The sequence below is a fragment of the Paroedura picta genome, chromosome 10 (assembly GCF_049243985.1).
Source record: "Paroedura picta isolate Pp20150507F chromosome 10, Ppicta_v3.0, whole genome shotgun sequence".
NCBI lineage: Eukaryota > Metazoa > Chordata > Lepidosauria > Squamata > Gekkonidae > Paroedura > Paroedura picta.
In genome coordinates this window covers 52574716-52598250 of record NC_135378.1, presented here as the reverse complement: position 1 = coordinate 52598250, position 23535 = coordinate 52574716, and the positions used below count along the sequence as shown (strand labels likewise).

Below are 23535 nucleotides of genomic sequence, written 5' to 3'. Positions count from 1 at the left end.
TCCATGTGCTCAGATGATAGCTCAGAAGACTGCCCCATTAAAGTACATATTTCCCATTACATGGGGCCCAAAAGCATAGGTGGACTGAGGATTATCTGTGAAAAGAGCATGAATGGTTTTCTATATATGTAAGATGAACCAGTACCAGTAAAGAAGGGCAGGAGATATAGTAAAGTGACCAACCAAGAGGGAAATCAATGAAGTTGCCATGGGACAATTTGAGTACCCAGCAGAAACACTAACTGGGATTTTTGATCTGATGCCTTTAATGGGTAATCAACATCTGAACATTTCCGCATGAGGAATCTGCCTCTGGACGGCCTCCGGGTTTTAGAGCTCCCGCCACTTGATGTCGTCTGCATCTTGCTGTTGTCCAGGGACTGATTTGAGTTTTGGCCAGATTTGCCTCAGGATGAGGGAAATCGCCAAAACTGGATTTGCCACCTCCTATTGCACTTCTCATAATGGAGAAACCAGGGGCAAGCCCACATGGAGGGGGAAAGCCAGGCATCTGTACGCTTTGTTTATATGACCACTGTTTACACAAAATCACTTTTTGGGGTCCAGTTATCATTTCCAGCCTCTCACAAATTTGGACACAGAGTCCAAAACACCATGAATCCCGAAAAAGGGTGAGGAATGCTGTATTGTCCTGGCATTTCTCCATAGCAACATGGAAGTGTTAATTTTTAAAATTGAAAATGCTTCTGTATTGCGTCATTACCGCTTAGCAATGCAGAAGTAATAAAAAAATAATTTGGGGGCTTGGGGGGGGGAGAGAAAATTTGAGTTCACAAGAGTTCACAAGAGAACTGCTGTGCTGTGATTGGTGACTAGCCAAGGAATGGGTGGAGAAGTTCAGCTTGTTTTCCCTTGCAGCCTCATTGGGAGACAAAAAGTCACCATGAAGCAGAGGGAAAATGCAGGAGGGGTCTCCTGTGAGGAGGCATGCAAATGTGAGGCTTACAACCGCGCGTTTGCAAGCAGGAGGCAGCATAAGGTTTGTGTCTCCATGCGGAAATGGTCTTCGGACTTCTATTTCTGTTAGATTTTGGGCTAAGGATCCAAGGCTTTGGTCCAGCTCTAGAACTCTTTCCTGCCTCATCCAAGAAAGAGTCTAATACAGCGACATATCTGTACACCACCCGTGGCACCGCGGGCGCCATGGACTAAATAAAAGAGTAAGGCGTTCTGGGGCGGGATGTGTCCGGGATGAGGAAGGATCTGGATTGGACCCTTCCTCATGACAGACAACCGGAGGGACCAATCGTCAGGCGCTTCTGATTCCCAGCCCCAGCAACTGCAGTTGCTCCCGGCCTGACGCAGTGAGAGGCGCGAAGTGCCTCTCGCTGCGTCAGGCCGCCACCCGAGGGAACCCCTGGCAGTCGCGCAGAGTGCGGCTGCCGGGGGCTCCCTGCCAGGCGGCCTGATGCGGCGAGAGGCGCTTTGCGCCTCTCCCCGCGTCAGGCCGCCACCTCTGACAGCCGCCGCAAGCCTCGATGAAGACACCGCCAGCAAAAAAACATGGCCGATGGCCACAAGACACCACCAAGGATCCGCCCTCCGTCGCTACAGCCCTCTCACGGGTAAGCCACCTTTCCTCACCCTACCCTCGCCAGTCCCTCGCTCTGCCCCTGCCTGCTAGCGCCCATTGTATTTGGTATACAATGGGCTTTTTTACTAGTATATATATATATATATATATATATATATATATATATATATATATATATATATATATATATATATATATATATATATATATATATATATATATAAATATAAAACAAGAAAGAAAACTTCATTCAGCTTGATCATAAATCCAGAGTAGATACTCTGCATGGTTGTGTTCACTATAATTTTTATTTGAACACTCATTGTCTAAATTCTGAGCTCAGCATAGGAAGTATATGCTGGCATCCCCTGCAAATCAGGCATGGAGGTTGTTCCACTCATTTCATTTAGCAGAGCATATGGTTAATTCACTTAACAGAGGTGAAACAAATTTATGATTTCCAGTCAGTTCTCTGTTTAGAAACTCTTTTTGTGAATGGGTTAACAATGTTTTTGTTGTCCTACCACCATGTTCTTGGAATTAATTCAAAAATAAAATTTGTCTTGTTATTATAGTGTAAATAATTAATATGATGTACTAATGATAACAATTTTATTTTCTGTTCTTTTTTGAAAAATAAAAATCTACTTAAAAAATAAAAATAAAATTTGTCTGTTAGTTCTGGAACAGTGGGACTTTAAAAAAGGATTTAAAATATTATGTTTGAACTTGATAGCAAGGGTCATGTAGAAATCAATTATCAAATAAAAGCAAGCAGCCAAAAGCAAAACAAAAATAACTAAATCTGAATATAACCATTTGTAGTACTACTTCTGAAGTTATATGTAGGTTGCTCCAATTGTATACAAAGATGGCAAATGAAACCTAGCTGCTGTAAAACACTCACATTCATATATAATTGAAATACCCAAGAGTAAAACACTCAAGCACAGTAGATGACAACTGATAAAAACAAGGGAAGGACTTTCAAACAAGATACAAAACTCTAGGGATTATTGAGAATTTCTTACACAGACTGAAGACCCTTCAACAGCTACATCTAAATTACCACCTAATACAAAAGAAAAATAAACAAAAAAAAACTGAACTATTGAAGCTGGAAGATTAATGGCTGTTCTTCAGAATGTATTAGGAGAGCTTCATGCCAATTCAGAGACATGCAGATAACAAAGCTTTAGCTTTTATCTTCTGCCACTAGGTTAAAGAAGGGACAATCAGGGTTACCAGCCAAGCACTGGCAGCTGAAGGGAGGTTCAGGGGGGCAGGAAAAAACTGGTTGCTGTCACTTTGATGCCATGAGGTCACTAACTTGATAGCGTTGTAGCGGAATCCTAAAGCATGCCTAATGCAATGACATAATTTCTGTGCTTGTGCTAGAAGTGATGTTGCACTATTGAAACAACAGCATCTCCCCCGTTTTCCCCCTCCACTGCCCTATCAAGCAGCAGCAGAAGTATGGGGCTGCTACTGTGAGGTCTCTGGATAGGGATGCAGATGCCAGTAGGAGGAACTGGAGGGAAGGGAAGGGAAGGAGGAAAACCAGAGTTTTGCAAAATGCTGGAGGACCACCCCCACCCCCAATTGCTCCCAGGAGTTGCTGGCTACAGTCTAGTAACTCTGTCTTCTGCTTCTCAAAAATCCAGATAGATCCATGCTTTTGAGGTACCAGCCATATTAAATTTTTAAAAAATGACGTGCATAAAAACAAGTTGTGAAACTTCTTAAATGCTGAACAATTAGCAAGACTTGAAATTTTAGGCCTACTTTGAGACCGAGGCCCAGGCCAAATAGTTCTTCAAGCCTTGAGAATACCTAACACAGAATACCTAGAGCTGGGATTCCCACCTGTGGGAGCTCCTGGGGGGGAGGCATGGCCTTTTCCTTCCTGCCTTAATGGGCTTGGCCACAAGCTGGGGAACTGGTTGCCTCCATCTGGAGGGATTGGTGGGTAGGCCATGGTGTAAAAATCAAAGAGGGGAGAATCAGTTGTGGCATGGTGTGTGTGTGGGGGGGTCAGAGCTGTCTTCTCAACTCCTGCCCCTTTTTCTGGCCTACATGAGGCAAAGCCACCATAGTAGTGGGAGACAGTGAAAGGCCACTAGGGGGTATGGCAGGGAGGCATGGTCAGCTGCCATCACTTCTGGGTGTCCTTAAATCCTGGACATTTATTTCAGGGGCTTCTCCATGATCAAAAGGTTGATAAAGACTGAACTAGAGCACCATTTCACTTCATAATCTTGCATTATCCTTTGGAATCTTTTGCCATTGCAGCTAAATCACTGCAGGTCTTGATTCCTCAGAGCACCCAGTGCTTGGTTGCTCCGTGATGTAGGTAGGAAGGATTTGTCATGGGCCACAAGCAGCAATTTATGGTATTGTTAACTCTTCCTAAATGGGAAGTAGACATAGTAGAAAAGAGAAATTGCTGTAGTCATTTGCTTGCTGATGTATCTAAGGGCATTCTGGGGTACAGGATGAGCTTGACAACAGAAGCAGTAATTGGTTCTCACTGCTTCCAAGCACTATTCCCAGGGTAGGAGTTAGGTTTGCCAGCTCTGCATCAGGAAATACCTGGATACTTTGGGGGTGGAGCCAGGAGTGGATGGGGTTTGGGGGGGGGGATCAGTGGAATATAATGCTATGGATTCCACCCTCCAAAACAGACGTTTTCCCCAGGATAAATTATCTCTGTCACCTGGACATAAGCTTTTATTCCAGGAGAACCTAAAGTCTCACCTGGGGGGGGGGTGGCACCCCTATCCTTAGGGCCTCAAAATCTCCTAGAATTACAACTGATCTCCAGACAACAGAGATCAATTCCCCTGGAGAAAATTACATCTTCACATGGTGGACTCAGTGGCATTATACCCCACTGATGTCCCTCCCTTCCCTTCCCAGGATCTACCCCTCAAATCTCCAGAAATTTCCCAAGCCAGGGTTGGCAATCCTGTCTGACTCTCCCAAGGAGCAGTAATTGCCCTGCAGCAATAAAATCTGGATTGTTCTGTTCAAAGAACTCAGCAGGAAGGAAGACTTGCTATAAGCATGCTGTTGCATTCTGGCAAACCTCAGGCTACGGACACAATATTGTGGCCACTGGGCTGTTCTGCATCCTTTAAGCAAAGTACATCAGGACAAATACTGTGCCTTGTACCTAATCCTACCATTAATCACACTGGCACTTCATGCCTCTATTTTACAGTATTAACAGTAACATTAGGATAGCCAAGCAAGACTGGTAAATATGGGCTTCATAACTTTCGAAATCTCTAGTTTTACTAATGTGGCAGTTCTCTCCAGTTACGTATTCATACAAATCCAACAATTTGTTTCTCCCTAATAATAATTATGTGCCATTCATGTTGTGTTTGTGGATGCAGTGTTTATCCCTATAATTGCAACAAGCACTGAAATTAATTACAGTGCAGCCTCTTGTATCTATGGGCCGACTGTTATGTCTTCAACTAATTTTTAGTCTTTTAAATTTTTTCACTGTGTCTTTGATGTGTTTTATCCTCCTTGTTTGGCTTCTCTGTGGAATAGTCTCAGAATAATCCTGCCGTTTTCTTTTATGGCTGAAACTCTGCATTTTAACAGTTGTCTGGAGAAAGATCCTTCCTTGTGAAATATCAGTTTTAATAACCAAAAAAAGAAAAATGCCATAAATCTGCACTAACCACATAAAGCTGAAGTCTCTTGGAGACTGATTAACATTGAGACTCTACACAGGTTTTTCAATAATTAGAGGGTGTGCTTGCATGGAACCATGCCTGTTCTGGCCTTGATGCCTTTTCCCTGGGCAGCCAGCAATTATTACAGCCTACAGTATGTTTCCTACCTTATTTCCCGTCAGCCACTGATCTTTGGTGTGTGTGTTCGTAAGGCTTCTTAATTTCTTACAATCTCTTCTTAATCAGGGCAGCATTAACAACATGCTCTAATTATTTATCACTGTTTTTATTTGCTCAGGATCAACTGGAGGCAGCTGTTGGACTGTTTCCGAGAAGGAGAAGATTATGATCACCTCTTGACTATATTAACATAACAGATGACAGTTTTACATTACAAGGTAAGATGGCCTGTAGCAACTCTGTTCCTCTTTCACAGGGCTCTGCTGACTCAAAGCTGCCCCATAAGCATTCTCCCACATTGGCATTACATTTATTTATTGCTCTTGGATTCCTTGTGCCTACATGTTTCATAAATAACAAATTAGATAGAGAGGTAAGTCTTAACATTTCTGTTTTATGTAGAGGCATTTAAATGTGATATTCCTGTGTCTTGTGAGTTCCAAAACAGCTATAAAGATATAGTATCAGGTCAATGAAACTTCAGATTAGATATTTGCTAGTTACTGTTTAACTTTTCAATTTCACACTTTAACTTTTCAGAGTCTAGAATGCAGAGATCTTGGTCTACAAGGGTGTCTACAAGAAACCCTTCCCACTGCATAAAGCAGAGGACATTTGCATAGTATTTGGCATTTTAGACTTTCTGCTGGATAATCTCCAAACTGAAACAAATGGGAGATGTTTATGAATTGTGATAATTGATTTACCCTGATGTTTATACTAGCTGCCTGTCTGTCTACTAGTGAATTGTGTCTACTAGTGACTGCCTACTAGTTGTTGATGAAATTCTGGTGAGCAGGTATGAGTAAAATTAAATAAATACTTTTAAATAGTTGTTAAAAACCTTAAAAAGAGTGCAAAGTGACTGAGGGATCATGGGTTGAATCCAGCCAGCTTTTTCACTGAGTCCCATCAAATTCTCCTCATTACTATCACCTTTCATCCCACATGGTCCTTGTTCGTTCAAGTCCCTTGAGTCCCCAGTACAGCAATTTTTAGTGGTCAAAGGGGACCTTCCAATTCTCTTTCAGCATTAGAAACGGTAGTTGGAACCACCCATTGTTTGCTTTTCACAATGTATCAATTATTTGAAATGATGATGCAAACTAGAATGTTAATTGTCATTAAAAACCTATACTTCTCTTGGCAAATGAAGCTATTATACAAAATACACTTTAATTTTAAAAAATACAAGTGAATTCTTTCAAAGTTCAAACAATATCACTTTTCAAAATGCACTCGTGACTACCATAATTAGATCAGAATGTGAAAGGTATAGGCTTCATTTCCTAATAGCTTTGCTGGGTAGAAAATATAATTCAAAAGTAAAAAAGAGCCAGTTTGGTGTGTAGTGGTTAGGAGTGTGGACTTCTAATCTGGCATGCCAGGTTCAATTCTGCACTTCCCCACATGCAGCCAGCTGGGTGACCTTGGGCTCCCCATGGCACTGATAAAGCTGTTCTGACCAAGCAGTGATATCAGGGGTCTCTCAGCCTCACCCACCTCACAGGGTATCTGTTGTGGGGAGAGGAATGGGAAGGCGACTGTAAGCCACTTTGAGACTCCTTCGGGTAGAAGAAAGCGGCATATGAAAACGAATGCTTCTTCTTCTTCTTCTTCTTCACAAGGATTTGTGTAGACGGCAGTTTCTTATTGTCTTCTTTAGGTGCACACAAGGAAACAGATTCTTTCCCCTTGCTATACATTTCTGCCTAAATAAGAGAAGCTGCCTGTTAAGACCTCAGAGCTGAGGCTGATGGTCTTTGTCAGTCTCATTGACAAAGTTTGAAATACCCTCAGTGTCTGAATGGGAGAGATCAGAACCACTGAACTTGTTCCGGATCCTAAAAACTATATCCTTGAACAAGCCTAATATTTTAATTAATTAATTAATTAATTTGCTACTTTCCCCTGAGGCTCATGTTTAAGACAACCGGGTGTGGGTTAGGAAATACCTGGATATCTGGGAGTGTAGCCTGGGAAGGGGGAGTTTGGGGACGGGCCTCGATAATGCTATAGAGTCCATCTCCAAAGTTGCTATTTTCTCCAGGCAAACTGATTTTGGTCACCTGGAGATCAATTGTAATAGTGGCAGATTATCAGATGATACCTGAACGCTCTATTAATAATTGGGCTGAAGCACATAACATAATAATGATGCATAGAAGGAGTGCTGTGGTATTACTGTTTTAATCAGATTCAGGTGGGTGGCCATGTTGGTCTGAAGTAGCAGGAGAAAGTTTGAGTCCAGTGAAACCTGTAAAACCAATGAAATTCTATTCAAGGTGCGAGCTTTCATGTGCATGCACAATTCTTCAGACAATTAATTGCAAATTATCAGACTACATCAGCCTTTCTCAAGCTTTTTACTCTTGAGAAACTACTGAAACATTTTTCAGGCTTTGAGAAACCCTAGAAGTGGTGTGATCATGCAGAATATGGTTGGGAAGCATAGCCACCTAGGGCTCCTCCCCTTCCCACCCCCTCCAGGCCCATCATTGGCCATTTTAGGGGTGGGTGGGTCAACATGATCATATATGTTTATAGATGTGTAACAAATTAAAAAAATATATTTAAAATTAATTAACTCCCACCCATTCAAGAAACCCTTCTGGGTCTGTCAAGAAACCTCAGGTTTTCATGAAACCCTGGTTGAGAAAGCCTGGATTACATATATAAGGAGAGAGTAAATTAGCATTAAATTAGTAGGGGTGCCACTTGAGCTATGTTTTAATCAGAAAATATTGTGTTCTAAGCAGGGAGGGGGTCTAGCAGGGTATGTTAGAGATTGGTGCCCCAAAATATGTTATAATGGAATAAGAGAATAAAGACTCAAAGATTTACATGGCAATGAAGGAAGATGATAATGACTCTATTCAGACCTAACAGGAACCCATGGCTTCTTTTAGCTGAGGCTAGTTAATGAAACTGAGTTTTGATCCATGCAGTCATTGAATCCTGGCTTGCCTTGGTAAATCCTGACTTCAGTGTTGTTCTTTCCGCTGCTTTCCCATCAGAAACCCAATTGATATCCTACCTTATCTTGTGCTGTCTAACTAATAGCAAAGCCTTTCTGCATCACCATTGGTTGCCAACAACATAAGGACAGGAAAACATGAGGACATGGAAATGCCTCTTGGAAAGGCAATTGCTACTATTGAATCATGCCCTCCCTTTTCCCTAGGAAAATAAACCGCTGCCAATTTCAGCACAATATCACCCATTCATTGAAACTCCTTCCCAAGCATCCAGTCTCCATTCCAAGGTATACAAGATTCTTGTGGCAATCCACCCACCCCAGTTTTACTTATACTGAACATAATGTCTTTGTCTCTATGCCAGCATTTCCCAACCACAGTTACATATAACCCCAGAGTTACTTCAGAGACCTAGAGGGGTTACAAGGGTTGGGTGAGATTTTACACACACATATATAATATTTAAAAGGACCTAGGGTAGTTTTTACCTTATTTGAGTAGGTCAACCTGCCCCCTCCCCAAATGGCCAATGATGGTTGGAAGGAGAGGGTTGGAAGGGGAGGAGCCCTGCCCATAAAAAACCTTTCCCAGCCAAGGCTACTCTATTGTGATTGACCTTTTAGTAGCAGTACTGGAGTCCAGTATGGTGAGTCCTCTTGAGGTTGGTTGTGTATGTGGGGGTTTTTTGTTTTTATTTTTACACTGGGTGGGTTGGAGAAAGAGGATGCCTATCCCGGCCTCAGGTTCGGCCCAGTGGATAAGGCCAGTGGGCCACTTCAGTAAAGTTGGACAAATCTGATGATACATAATCCAGAGATTGGAGTGGCAAGCAGACAAGATGGATCTTTCAATAAACCAGAGAAATCCCTCAGATTTATACCCCTCTTTGATCCCCCTGGGGAAGTGTGGGGTATAAATCTAAAAATAAATAAATTTGCAGAAAAATCTTTTAAAATTATACCTTTAACTTTAATAAACAGAGGTCCTCAATGGCCATCAGGGGTTGTTGCTAGGCTTGGTTTCTGCTTGGTTTCAGTTAGTAAAAGATAGGAAGAGTTTTGGCTTTTGATGGAGGACTTAGGCAACTTGACTCACCTAGGCTACTGTTTGCTACAGTTAAACAACAGCAATCCAGCAGAAAGCCAGTGCAATGTAGTTTAGAATGTTTAGAATTTCATGCTAGGACATCAAATCAAATGCAAAACCAAAAAGGGAACGAAAATCCAACCTTAACAAAGTCAGGAGCTCAAAAGTTGAGCTATAAAACAATATAAAATTTTAACAGTTATTTATTATTATTAAAGTGCACCAATATTAGGTTAAAAACTATATTAAAAAACTACTGATCTAACTGCACATGAACAGACCAAACGCGTCTTTCCCAGTGGTCAGTAATATTAAATAATGCACTCATATCTAAAACCAATTATGAAGTATAGCTGGGTGGTCAAAGGAAATCTGTTAGGTGTAGCCCCAACAAATACTGGTAAAATGTTGTTTTTGTTTTTGGAGCATTGCCTTCTAAGATATGTAATATCTAGGAACACCACTCTCAGCTATTATTTTACTCTGCATAGAGAGTGCATCTCATGTGTCAGAAAAAAAAACATCAAATCCCCATTCTTCTGTAGAAACTAACTGGGTAGCATTGGGCCAGTTACACATTTTCAGACTAACCGACCTCATAGGATTGTTGTGAGGATAAAACAGAGGAGAGGAGAATGATGTAAGCTACACTAGATCTCCATTGTTGAGAAAGGCAAGAAATGTGGAGAAATAAGATGGGGAATAAGATAGAAGGCCAGTTGGCAGGTAGGTGTGATGGAGAGGAGGAGGTAGGAAAAGATGAAGATATGGGGATTGCTCGGATGAGAGAAAGAAGAAATAGTGTGTGTAGGGAATGCAGGACAAAATGAGGTGCCACCTGCAGGTCCTTGCAGGCTCCCCCTCCCCAGTGCAAATGAGACCCTTGAAGTTGGCACTGGGCAACTTGCAATGGGCAACTGGGACATAGTTTTTCTAGGGAGAGGCTGCCAGGTGAAGGGAAGGAAGAAATGCCAAAGATCCTGGGGAGCAGATAAAGGTCAATTGGCTGCTAGGCATAAAGGAGAGAAGGAAGCTGGAAAAGAGGAGAGGCTATGGACGCTTTCAGAGAAGGGAAAGAGGATGTAGTGAGGGAGGGGGAAACGAGATGCCCCCTGCAAGTCTTTGTGGGTTCCCAAATTATAATAACCTAAACACAAGCCTCATTATGATTTTGCATTGCGTGCAAAAAGAATTACAGGGCTTCGCATTCATAAATTAAGACTTTCTTGAAAATGATGATGACATGTAATTTCTGAGTGTGCTAAGCCACTCTCTTTTCTAAAAGAAGCTCTTTAAAAGTAAGACCCCGGTGTGGCAGAAATGTTGTAATTTTCTTTCTATGCTTGCTCTGTTTACCAGTCAAAACAAGTTTTTGATCATTTCACCACTGTCTAACAAATGTGAAACGGTGTTCTTTGGGTTTCACACATCATCCCATACAATAGCAAACAAGTTGGGAAGCCTTTTCTTCCCGTTAGTGAAGCTGTCAGGAGCACAAAGACTACAGTTTTCTTGAAAAACAGACTCACACCTGTAGACTTCCTTGTACTCCATACTTTCCTAAACATATGAGGATTCTTTCATGACTTGTCGTTGATCATTCACAGATCTGCTCTAAATTTTTCAAAAAGCAAGCATAGGCATGTATGAAAGAGCTCAGCATGGAACTGAAAGTTGCAGCGCTCCTCTGAGCTAATCAGAACATTCTGCTTAAATTGTCTGCGTACCTTTTCCTTTGATTCACAAGTTTAGTATTATGCCCCTAGGAACAAAGCTACCTTCCCAATTGCAATCAACAGTAACTCTCTATTGTCTTCCCAGGAGTTGGTGTCTTTTTCATGCCTAAACATGAATTGTGTGCGTTCTTCACTTCCTTGAGTAGTGAGTATACAAGTCTCGATGCAGGGACTGATTTCCTTTGGAGGAGAGTGCACTTGAAACTCTGAGTGTCTTTGAAATATGGGGTTATTGACAAATACGTTAGCAGGGCACAGTGAGAGCAATCAGGCAGTGCAGCAGATAGCACAACCTCAGGATTCCCATGTAGCAGTTTCCAGTTCCAGGGATGCACTCAGCTTTTAGCTAATTCCAGCTACGACACTTTCCTCTCTGCCGCCCTCTCTTTAAACTCAACTGGTTCCAAAGTGTTTCTCTCCTCCTATCCACTAGTTGGTGGTGAGTCCTTCCTAAATTTTTGATGGGCACTACATCCTGAAGACTGGAGATAGATTACCAGTTCTTAAGCAGATTTTTTTCTGAGTGTCCAGTCACTCAATGGTTGCTTGTTCACACTAATTTTTGACAACCCAGACATAAAGGTAAAGGTAAAGGTAAAGGTGAGACAGTTTGGTGTAGTGGTTAGGAGTGCGGACTTCTAATCTGGCATCCCGGGTTCGATTCTGCGCTCCCCCACATGCAACCAGCTGGGTGACCTTGGGCTCGCCACGGTGCTAATAAAATTGTTCTGACCGGGCAGTGATATCAGCGCTCTCTCAGCCTCACCCACCCCACAGGGTGTCTGTTGTGGGGAGAGGAATGGGAAGGCGACTGTAAGCCGCTTTGAGCCTCCTTCGGGTAGGGAAAAGCGGCATAAAAGAACCAACTCTTCTTCTTCTTCTTCTTCTATCCCCTGTGCAAGCACCGGGTCATGTCTGACCCTTGGGGTGACGCCCTCCATCGTTTTCATGGCAGACTCAATACAGGATGATTTGCCAGTGCCTTCCCCAGTCATTACCCTGCATCGAGGCTTGTACATTCACCACTCAAGGAAGTGAAGAACGAACACAATTCATGTTTAGGCATGAAAAAGCCCAGACATGCATAGCACTAAAAAGTCAGTCTTAAAAAGCCAGCAGGAGAAGACTGATTTCTGCTACTCCATATGAAGAATGTGTTTGTATTAGTATTTTCACCCAAATTTTAAAGCCAGCCTTTCCTATTTAAATATTCAAAGTAGCCTCAATTTTTTTAAATAAAAGAACAGTAGAAAGTGAGACAACTTTTAAAATGCTTTTTTTATTTCTTTACATTAATTATGGAATGTAAACCACAGTCCTCTGTCTGCTTATGGCAAGTCTCAGGACAGTCAGTGAGTTTCCATAAAATAAGCCAGATTGAGGAGAGTAGCCTAATGCTCAGGGCTGAAAAAGGGGAGTCCCCCCACCCCATATGGAATGCAACATTCCTATCCAACAATTGAAATGGAACTCTAAAATCAGAGTCCAGTAGCACCTTTAAGACCAACAAAGATTTATCCAAGGCGTGGGCTTTCGAGTGCAAGCACTCAAAATCTCACACCTTGAATAAATTTGTGTTGGTCTTAAAGGTGCCACTGGACTCTGATTTTATTGTGCTACTTCAGACCAACATGGCTACCCATTTGAATTGAAATGGAAGGAAGCTTTGCAGTTTCATCCTGGCAAAAAAGAGATTATTTCTATAGTGGATTCATGATGAGAAGGGGCATGATTTTATAAAGAACATGTTTAGCGGTTATATATCAGCTTCACGCTAAAACACAGTTGCCCCTGGGAGATCCAGAAAAGGGTCTCTACAGCAACCTGATTCAGACAGTGATGTTATTGCATGGTTAAAAAGATGCACTCTTACAGGACTGGACAATCTGTGCAGTACTATCTTTGAATGATGAAGTATGAGAGACCCCAAGTCTTTTCCTGCTTCTGTAATGGTGGTACAAGAGGAAGGGAGATGCAGCATGGCTGACAGTGGAGTCCTAAGCACTGAAGTCAATGGGCTTAGAAGGATGTAACCGTTTAGGTTAGCGACATTTGCTGTATTTTGTTTTTTATCTGACAAATATGATGGTAACAACCCACTGAAAGATCCAGGTGCTAAAATTTGTTAATGGAAACTTTGGAAGTCTCCACTTTCTCACACAACTTGGGCCACCTCATAGTTTCTAGGAGGACTATGCTGGGCAATACAGATGAATAGATTTCCATTTTTGAAACATTCCAAGGGAACAATTTCTCTTCTAAGAAGAACTAACATTGTGGCTCATGTTCATTAAGATGCTTCTGTGAGTCGACTCTGAGACTTTGAAATTATAGAAAGTGCATGGGGATCTAAGGTCAGTTTTATACACAGAGCTATTCATATGCTCAGCAGTGCATACAAAGTGTGAATCAGGGGTAGAAATCTTAAATCAACTGTGAGAACAGAGAACAGCCTGTTAGAAAGAATTGCTCTTCCTGATCTCCCCTGCCATCCTGTCAGCTATTCCATTCCTTCTGCACTGCCTTAAACTATTCCTGGATATATTGGATTGGGTTTTTTTTTTTTAGCTGTGTTCCTTTGATTCACAAAGTGGCAGTGAAAAGATTTCATCGTGTTGATGATATTGCTTATTTGCAACATATTTTCAAAAAGTCAGAGTCCATGAAATGATTCTTATTCAGAATCTTTCTTCAGACAAATGTGTCAGTCTGCACTAATGACAGCCTTTACAGAATTATTTCTACCAACTATTGCAGTCAAGGGGAACCTTTACAAGTTCTATTTAAATGTGATCAAGAGGACGGAAAATTGTATAATAATAGTTAATCTTGAAAGCAAATGCATAATAGCTCTGAAACAGTACCTATACTCTGGTTGAAGTTGGTGTTTTTGCTCTGGCTAAGAGAAAGTTAAAACTGTCTGCTTTTTAAAAGCATTAATTATTAAATTAGACATTGAATTTAGCATTGTTATGAAATGTTATTAGTACAATATTTGATTTTGTGAAACTCTGAATTCTTTGAAATAATGAGATGCTTTTCAGTGCCTATTAAAACTGAGTGTCCACCTGTTCTCATCCAAGTGAGGTTAAGTTTCTCACACTGTTTTACAAATGAAGATGAAAGGATAACATTGATCAATTCATCATCATCCTAATTTCCATATTAGCACAGGCCAATGAAAACTAGAGGATCATGTTTCTGAATACCAACCTCTACACTGCAGAAATTGCAGTACATAATGAGAGCCGTGTAATATGGACTGCTTTTGGCGGTCTGCAGCCTAAGCTTTGACTGGAAAATCGGTGCAAAAGGTCATCTGATACTAAGTTATTCTGTTTGAGCCTGGAGCTTTGAAAAGGGGGCTAGTCATGAAACAGAAAGTCCCTTCAGTGAAACAATGTAAATAAAACATTGGAGAGCAGACATACAAGTGGAAAGATCTTCGGAGATGCAAACCAAGGAATTGGATAAATAAATTAAAAAATGGATTTAAAAAAAAAACAAAGGCGGCTTTGCCGAAATTAAAGTGGAGTTGATGAGATGTGAAACCGAAGGAAGGGGAATACATTGACAGTGCATGCTGCTTGTAAAATATGGTATGGTACCACATAATAAAAACAAAAAGTGCCACCTCTTTATGTTTCATGCATCATTATCTGCATTTTTGTCATCCATAGAGAAACAAAAAACAAAGGGGTGGGGGACTACCCTGATCACAGAAACCATAAAGTTTGAACACTTGTGATACTCATCTAACTTTCCTGCCATTGAATGCTTTTCACATTACAATTTAATGACACAGGAGTGCACCTGAGAGTCAGTCCTGCATCTGAAAACATTCTATGGGGATGATTAATATATGTATCTAGCTCAGAGAAAGTCTCATTTGCCATTAAGATACTTCTGGAGTCTCACAGCACAGTCATTGTTCCAAGAACTAAATACTTGTGTTAAACACTCAGATTAGGAAGTTTGTTATACCTAATTTATAATCTGTGTTTGTATAATAAAAGGGGGGGGGGAATCCTTTGATGTTTCACAAGTCAGGGGTGCTTAACTGAGATTGCTCAGATATCTTTAACTGGGGATATGAAAAGCAGGTCTCAGATCAGCAAATGAGTGTAGATAACTAGTACTGTCAAGTGTGTGAGAAGACCACAGTTCTCATCCTGATGTACGAACGGAAACTTTGGCATGGATAGAATACCCATCTGGTTAAGGTCACAGACATACTAAAGGGTGTTATGAGTCTGTGTGTAAAAGCAGGGTAAAAGCAGGAGTCCAGCATTTTCAGGCTCATACACAATGCTCTTGAACATTATGTTTCCAAAAATAAGTGACTTTGGTCATAGGCAGCAGGTATTTGGTCCTGTCAGCTTTGACAGCATCAGTGGCCTCTATGGTGTATGACTGTGAAATTCCAGGTATTACCTTTCTTATTCAGGTGACGAGAATTGTTAAAGTTTCCAACATCAGTTCCTTGCATGCTGGAGCTGTTCCTTATAATGCTCTGTGTAAAATTAGGGTAATTTACTGTAGCATCAAGAGTCTTACCCGAGAAGAGAACTGCACATCTCAAACAAAGAGTAGCCTTCAATCTTTAATTTATTTAACTGGAAATCACATACTGTCCATTTAAATAGGTGGCTAAAAATACACAAGGAGAAGTATTTCTGCTTGTAGAAAATCCGTTTCAGGAACAGCTAAAGAAAACTATTCCCTGCTTGCTCACCCTTGATCTCTTGTCTCTTTGCCTCAAGCATGCTTTCTGATTCTCTCTCTCACCTGTATTTTGTATTTTTCATCTGGGACACTTCTGTGCCCAAAGTCACTTGCTTTCAGACACATAAAGCTTGTGTTCCTAATGCTTAGCATGAACTAATTCAGGTGGGTCTTCCTATTTATTCTCCTTTGTACAGCTGCTCTGTTACACAGAAGAACCTCACAGAGAATTGATAATGCCTAGTGTCTAGTTTCTTGTTAGGCAATTTCAACTCAAAACAGTGGCTCCGTACATACAGTCATGTAACTCATTCCCTGAAGTTACAGGTGATTGGTAGTGAACTCTTCTTATAATTCTTAACATTTGTAGAAAGTTTTTTTGCGTGTTCAAAGTTTTAACATGTATTGTTTTAAAAACTATTAAAACAATCTTGTAAGGAGGTCAGTTTTTTTATTGCCAGCAGAAGCTAGCAGACTTTAGTGACCATCACTAAAAAAAGATTTGAATTTCCTAGTTGATCACTCACATCTAGGTCACCATAATACACCAGAGAGGTGTATGCATAGACCCTTACTTCATGCATCTTCACATAAAATCTAAATATAGACAATGCAAAAGGTCATGAGACTTAAGCCCCCACAGGCCAAGTAAAATCAGTTAATTGCTTTTAATAATTTTAATTAAGTTTATCGGTGATAAATTGTTTATAGGGTAAAACCAGCAAATTAATTATATTATGGGGAACTAACTCACTCTAATTGATTAAACAGGGTATTAAATTAATTTATGGTTGTTGGTAAATCATCATAACTTCACTGAATGGAATCTCTAAATGGTTGTTTTTCAACAACTGCACTGGAACACATAAAGAAGTTGTAACTTGAACCGAGGAGAGGTATAGAAAAAGTGTTTTTCTCAAGAGACAGAGAACAAGAAAGAGCAAATAATAAGAAAAGGGAAAACAAAGAAAGAAAGAAATTGAAACAGATATAGATTAAAGAAAAAAATGACAAGAATTGTAGCAATTGTTACAAATAAAACACATTTTTATGAAAGCAATATTTTTAATTAAATTGAAGTTTCACCAGACCTACTTAATCTTAGTTCTCTGATGAAATAGATTTTTCAAAATTCATATCAGCTCAGACTTGGCAGTCTTCTAGAGCAGTGGTAGTCATTCAATGCAAAGAGCCACATTTAGTTCCATTACTGGAATGAGGCCAGGCCCTCAAAAGACTTGGAGCTTGCCTGTTCCTTCAGCAGCAGCTGTTGTAAGATGGGAACCACCTGCCAACCACAAGCTCCTTCAGTCAACTTGCCCAGTTTTCCTGAAAAAACCCACAAGTGGCATGTGGTTCCTGGACCACCAAGTAAGTATCAGAGGATTAGAATTACAGAACTGAATGTTGTAAGCCACTTTTGGTCCTCAGTGGGGAAAAAAAGTGGTATATAAATGAAGTAAATACACTAATCTCAATGGGATATTGTGGCACTGGTAACCTTTCGAAAGGGACAACCCAAACAACCCAAGGTACAGGGATTTGTTGCAAGGATAAACATTTGTTTTTAGTTTTTTGGGGAGCGGACAAAGTGTGTAAGGAACATTTTTACAATTATGTGTGCGGCAAAGAAAGTGGATAGAGATTTTTTTTTTTTTTTTGGTTTACAGCAATACTAGAAATTGGAGTCACCCAGTGAAGGTGATAACAAAGGCAACAGATTCAGGACAAAAAAGTATTTCTTCACACTGTGGCACAATGAACTTAAAGAACATATTGCCACAAAATCAGTGACAGCCACTAGCCTGTATGTGATTAAAAGGGAAGGAGACAAAATATAGCAGATGTATTAACCTCCTTTAAGGCTAAATGAAGCCTCCATGTTCACAGGCAGTGCAACTCTGAACATCTGTTGATATCCTGCTTCCTGGAGGCATCTGGTTGGCTACTGTGCAAAACAGAACACTGGAGTGGATGATCCAATGTGTTCTTAAGGAGGTGTCTGAAATATTTAGGGGCAAAGCCATTATGGACTCTGTGGATGACAGCTGGCACTTTGAATTGTGTTGAATACATATTCTGTTTTGTCATGCGATGCTATCCAGAAGTTAATACCTTTCACTATTTCTAATTATCTCAATAAGTTGACTTTTACCTAGTAGACTCAGGTTAATGTTTCTATTCATAGCTCTTTTAAATTAATAGTTGGGATACACTATATCAAGTACGTTGCTCGTTTATCCATAGTAATAAATATTTTATATCCTGTTAATATTTTCCATTGATTTGGTTTTTACCACGTATCTACCACATGAAGTTATATATTGATTTAAATCCTAACAGAGTGCCGTAGTTCTGAATAATAAACTGAAACAGAAGCAAAAAGGCATTTGGCAAGTGTATGCAAGTGTTTTCCTATATAAATGGCATCATAACATGAGTCTGCATGAATGCTGTTGAGTTCCCAGAATACTCCTGCCTTCCTCCTTCCTTAGGTTGGTCTGTGTTATCACTTCTAACACTACTCATTAATCACTTTCGAGGTGACTCCATTTTAAATGGTTGGGAGGATCCTAGAATCTGAAACTATGTTCCCCCCTGGCCTAAAAGGTGATCAGCCTATTAAAACTGACAGCATTCATCATCTGTTATGCAGTGTGCCATAGTAGTCATTCCCCAGCAGCCAGTATTCCCCATGAAAGCCTTGTTGTCTCCTCATTCTTCCCCTCACATGCTAGGTGTTGATCTACAAAGGAAATCCTACTTCCATTCAAGGAGAATTCTTGCTGAACATGTTTATTAATAAAATCTGGATCTGAAACCTCATTTATTGAGTAGAATAATCTGTGAAAGATGGAGTATAGCTGCTGTATATGCTTTTCTTTCATTTTCTTAATTCTTCTGCAGAGATATTTTCTTTGTTTTAGAAATATTTATTGGATTCTTGGAAGAAATGGCTAAAAATGATTTTATTGAGGAGGAGAAAGCACCTTATTTAAAACTTGAAATTGCTCCATAAATAAAATAAAGTTTTATGACAGATTGAATTTCAAATATCTTTCTTTAAAATATATTTTTAATATATTATTTATAATCCAATGTAATTTTTCTAAAAATCTTGCATTAGTGGGGTGAACCATCAGTTAAGCAAAAACTTCAGTTTCCTTCAGTTTTATGTAAATAAATTATTATTACTAGAACACAAGGACAAACCTAAATTTTCTGGGTCAACTGATAATATTTTCCCTATATATCTGTTAAAATATATTTATAAGATATTAATTAGGGCTGATTTATCCAACCTATTTCAGACTAGAGTTTTATAAGGTTACAGGTGTTTGGAAAACTGAAGAAAATGCAGCTTAATACATCCATTTAAAATTGCCCGAGAGGAAACTGTGTATAGCTTTTTAAAAGCCTTTCCCCTTAGGCTATTAAATAAGAAACCAGTCACTAAGTGCTGGTAATAACCTATTTTGTAGGGATTATGCCTATTACTAATATGCAATGGTTTATGGCTACATTTTGTTAAAGGCATTAGGCAATGAAATACAGATTACCCAACTGAGTTGGGTGGGGAAATCATTCTTTTCCCATGAGGCTGATAGCTATTCTCTTTATCCATTATAAATGCATTGGGTGTGCAGGACAAAATGTATTCATTGCCAAGCACAGCTTTTGTCTTACAGTTTGAAAACACATCTCCAAGATACATACAGTTAGCAAACAGGAATAATTACTTAAAATATTTTGCAAATATGGATGTCTCTCATATTTAGGCTCCAACCAGAGTATACTGTACTATACTGTCTCATCTCTGCTTTCTCACGGGTAGAGAGGGCTTCTGAAGAAGCTGAGTGACTGCTCTGATTTTATGTAACAGCATAATAGACATGTGACCTTTTATGTAACTTTAAGAGTTTATATAATCATAGCAACACAGAAGCATAACCTGTTTCTAATTCGTGGAACTAAACAAGCAAATTTAGAAAAACGAGAAATTCTAGAGAAGCTCAAAACTCTTACTGACAAAGTTTTAGAAAAACTTCCCCATCCCCCACATCTAATATTTTGACAGCTTAGCGGTATAAATGATGTTATCAAGATAGAATACAAAGTACAAATAAGTTATTTGCATGGGAAACATGTTTTTCACTTCTTTTCTGTCCTTTCCGCTACCCCTCCTCCTCTTTTAATTTAAAAAAACCTAGATCAGAACATATCATTAGCCATGCTTCTTAGTGAACCTGACTTTTCTCAAGAAATTTACATCTTTCTCTCATTTTCTGTTAAGGTTTCTTACTCTGTTTTTTCACCTAAAGAATTATAATGAGGTACAGTGAATGAGATCTATGGGGAAAGCAGTGGACCAAGAGACTAAAGGTAAAAGGATGATTGATGGTATGAAATTTCCATAAAAGTACAATCAGGATCAGATTTTAAAATGAATTTTTAAGCAGCCTAAGAGATACTCTTTGATTTGTAGTCTAGTGGAATGAATAATGTCTCATTCAGTGAATAAAGTTTCTCACTGTGTGACTTGAGCTTTTTCTGATCTTTCTGACTGGGAGTAAAGTGGAACCAAAGCCTAAAGTGGTTTTTAATGCTGAAAATATCAAATACAATGTTCCTAATGTCAAAACCTGGGCTTAACTGGCAAAGAGAGAAAAATAAATATAAGCCAGCCTCAGCATTAGTATCAAACAATGATGCTGCCCCCTGTTCTGGAGGCCTTCTTGATTGGTACAAAGCATTTAAAAACACAACACAGTAAAGGGCCTGGCAGTTACATTGGCATGCATGAATAAAAACAAACTTTAGAATAGATTACCACTTCAGTATTCATGAGTTTACAGAGTCAAGTCAAGTCAAAGACCACATATTAATACTACTGTTGTGTTATTATCTTTAAAAATGACATTAAATTCAGTGTAATGTTTCTTTAAACAAGCCATGATAAGGCATACTTTATCCACACAGAGCACCCTATAAGAAACTTAGTAAGAATTTGAGAAGGTGAAATCATTATTGTGAGACTGTGTATTGCTACATATAAATATGCATCCCTGTTTAAATATTATGAATAAGACACACATGTTCATTAAAGTCACACTTTTATGCAGAATTGGTGTACAGCTATCTTTACTAAAAAAAAATTCATCTTAAAGTACTGGTTGGAAATATTTGTTGATGTTGTTGAGTGATCCATTAGATTGCCCAGTGATTTAAGTAGATAGGTTTTTAAATTTCAAATTTCATAGTCTTCTGCTTGTTCCTACTCTCACAATCATATATATAATATAACCTACAATATTTAAATAAGCTGTGGAAAACTTTTATCGGCAATTAGTTCATCATAACAAACTTTTTTGAACAACAAAAAGCCCTACTCCATACATTTGTTCAAACCACTGAAAGATATTTTTAGTTAATTTGTTGCTGTCCTATTAACACACCTCTCTAGGTTCCACTGAAATCAACTTTCAAGTAAAAGTACTTCATGTGCTTAATGTCTGGTCTGGTCCCATTAAGATCCGGGGGAGGGGGGGACTAATGTCCAAATTTCTTTGACTTAACTGTGTTTGGAATCAAACTGTGATTTCATTTCTAGTTCTAAGATAAGCATGAAATATTACGTGTGCATATTATGAGGGTAATGGTACTGAATTGTGTTACTTAATTTTAATTCCAGTTGGGAATTAGGAAATTAAAATCAGATTATTTAATTGAGTTTAATGTTAATTTTTTTTAAGTCTTCTGCCGGTTGTGTTTTTTTATGACATTTTTCATTTTTCCGCCCTGCTGACAGTTCCCATAATGACTTTAATCATACAGTCTGGAGAGTGAACATGTTATCGAACAGCAACCATCTCAATGGCCAATGTCAGTGTCACTTTTCAGGGAGCAGGACTCTCTCAGCATCAAGGAACGACCGCAGTTCTACCAAGCTGCCTAGAAAAGTCTTAAGTGCATTAAATCTCTGTCAATCACAATTTTTAAAAAACTCGCTGGCCAAATTATTATTATTTAGCTGCATATATTCTCTGGCAACTTATTTATGGTGTCCTTATCTGTGTACTGTATATGACTAATGATGATTGTTTATGGAGAGCTGCCTGTCCAATTATTTTTGAAGGAACACAAGAATGCAGAATGACTGGAAGCATCAGGTTTTTGCCAGAGAATGCCTCAGGTAAGAGAAGAATGGCTAGAGGCTATAAGGAATCACAAGAGACAAGTCAGAGTCGTAAATTGGGAAACTGACATATCTCATCTAATATACTTGCTAACTAGGCCTTTAAAAACCTTGACGTTTAACTAAGTTTGTGGGAAAGTTATGGATTTTTGTCCTTTCCCATTGACTATAACTCATTAATATGATGAACTGAGATGTTTATAATCATTTTCAACATTAGCAGACTAACTCCAGGAATGATTTAGTGTTGCAGTTCAAAGCCCTGTGCTTGCAGAACTGCTTATGTAGATTGCATCCATTTCAAAGACAAGTCAGCCAAGTAAAAAAAAATGATTCTGCAAGTTATATACCTTCTTGGTTCTTTGCTGATATGAAAGGCCTTTATTCTGCATGGGCATTTAAATAATACTTCTGAATCTGTAGCATGTTTGGAAAAGACCAGCATCTTGGTGAAATCAAGAGAGGTTTCCATTGGTATAATCAAAAACAAAAGTCTAAACACAGAAACTATGCAACAAATGTCACTTATTGAAATATATATTGGAAACCTAGTCTATAAATAAACTGCATGATGTTTTTTTGTTTTGTTTTTTCATTCTAGTATTTTTTGACATCCTTAATACATGAGAATGCACACTGGGATAGGGTAAAGGTGTAGGTCAGTAAAGTCGGGAAGAAGATAGCCAGTGTTTAGGTAAATAAAAATTAAATATTTCCAGTTGACTGAAGCCCAATTGCATACTAGGTGGTTCAAAGGATTATGAAATTATTGGTCTACATTATTCATAATTTCAAAAAACTAGGAAAGAAAATGGCATTGTGATTCTGCACTTGAATTATGTCCACTAAACAATAACAGGACTGTTGAATCTGCCTCATGGCCTGCCTCATCTACTGGCTTTCCTAAAAGTTTGCAAAGCTGAATTATTCAAGAGAGTTTTTTAATAGCTTTTTAATAAAGCTTTTTAATAAAAAATAGCTTTTCAATAAAGAGAGCCAGTTTGGTGTAGTGGTTAGGAGTGCGGACTTCTAATCTGGCATGCCAGGTTTGATTCTGCGCTCCCCCACATGCAACCAGCTGGGTGACCTTGGGCTGGCCACAGCACTGATAAAACTGTTCTGACTGAGCAGTGATATCAGCGCTTTCTCAGCCTCACCCACCCCACAGGGTGTCTGTTGTGGGGAGAGGAATGGGAAGGCGACTGTAAGCCGCTTTGAGCCTCCTTCGGGTAGGGAAAAGCGGCATATAAGAACCAACTCTTCTTCTTCTTCTTCTACAGGTATTGTAACAAAATGATTCAGAAAGATGCATTGGGTTTTCAAGATGGGATTCAAAGCCAGGGAGTTTCCCCCTGCCAAGTAGCCCTTTTCTCCAGGCGGATAGATC

The 23535-nt window shown here is 39.4% G+C and overlaps 1 protein-coding gene and 1 long non-coding RNA gene across 4 annotated transcripts in view; one reads left to right on the top strand and one right to left on the bottom strand.

The window, feature by feature from the left end:
- TTC29 (tetratricopeptide repeat domain 29) overlaps positions 1-23535 on the bottom strand; it is a 358212-nt gene that overhangs the window by 132040 nt on the left and 202637 nt on the right. The gene's annotated exons all lie outside the window — the stretch shown is intronic.
- On the top strand, positions 1483-22512 carry LOC143818994 (uncharacterized). The gene is made up of 4 exons (XR_013224722.1): positions 1483-1586; positions 5546-5645; positions 20247-20335; positions 21762-22512. It is a non-coding gene; the product is annotated as an uncharacterized LOC143818994 (long non-coding RNA).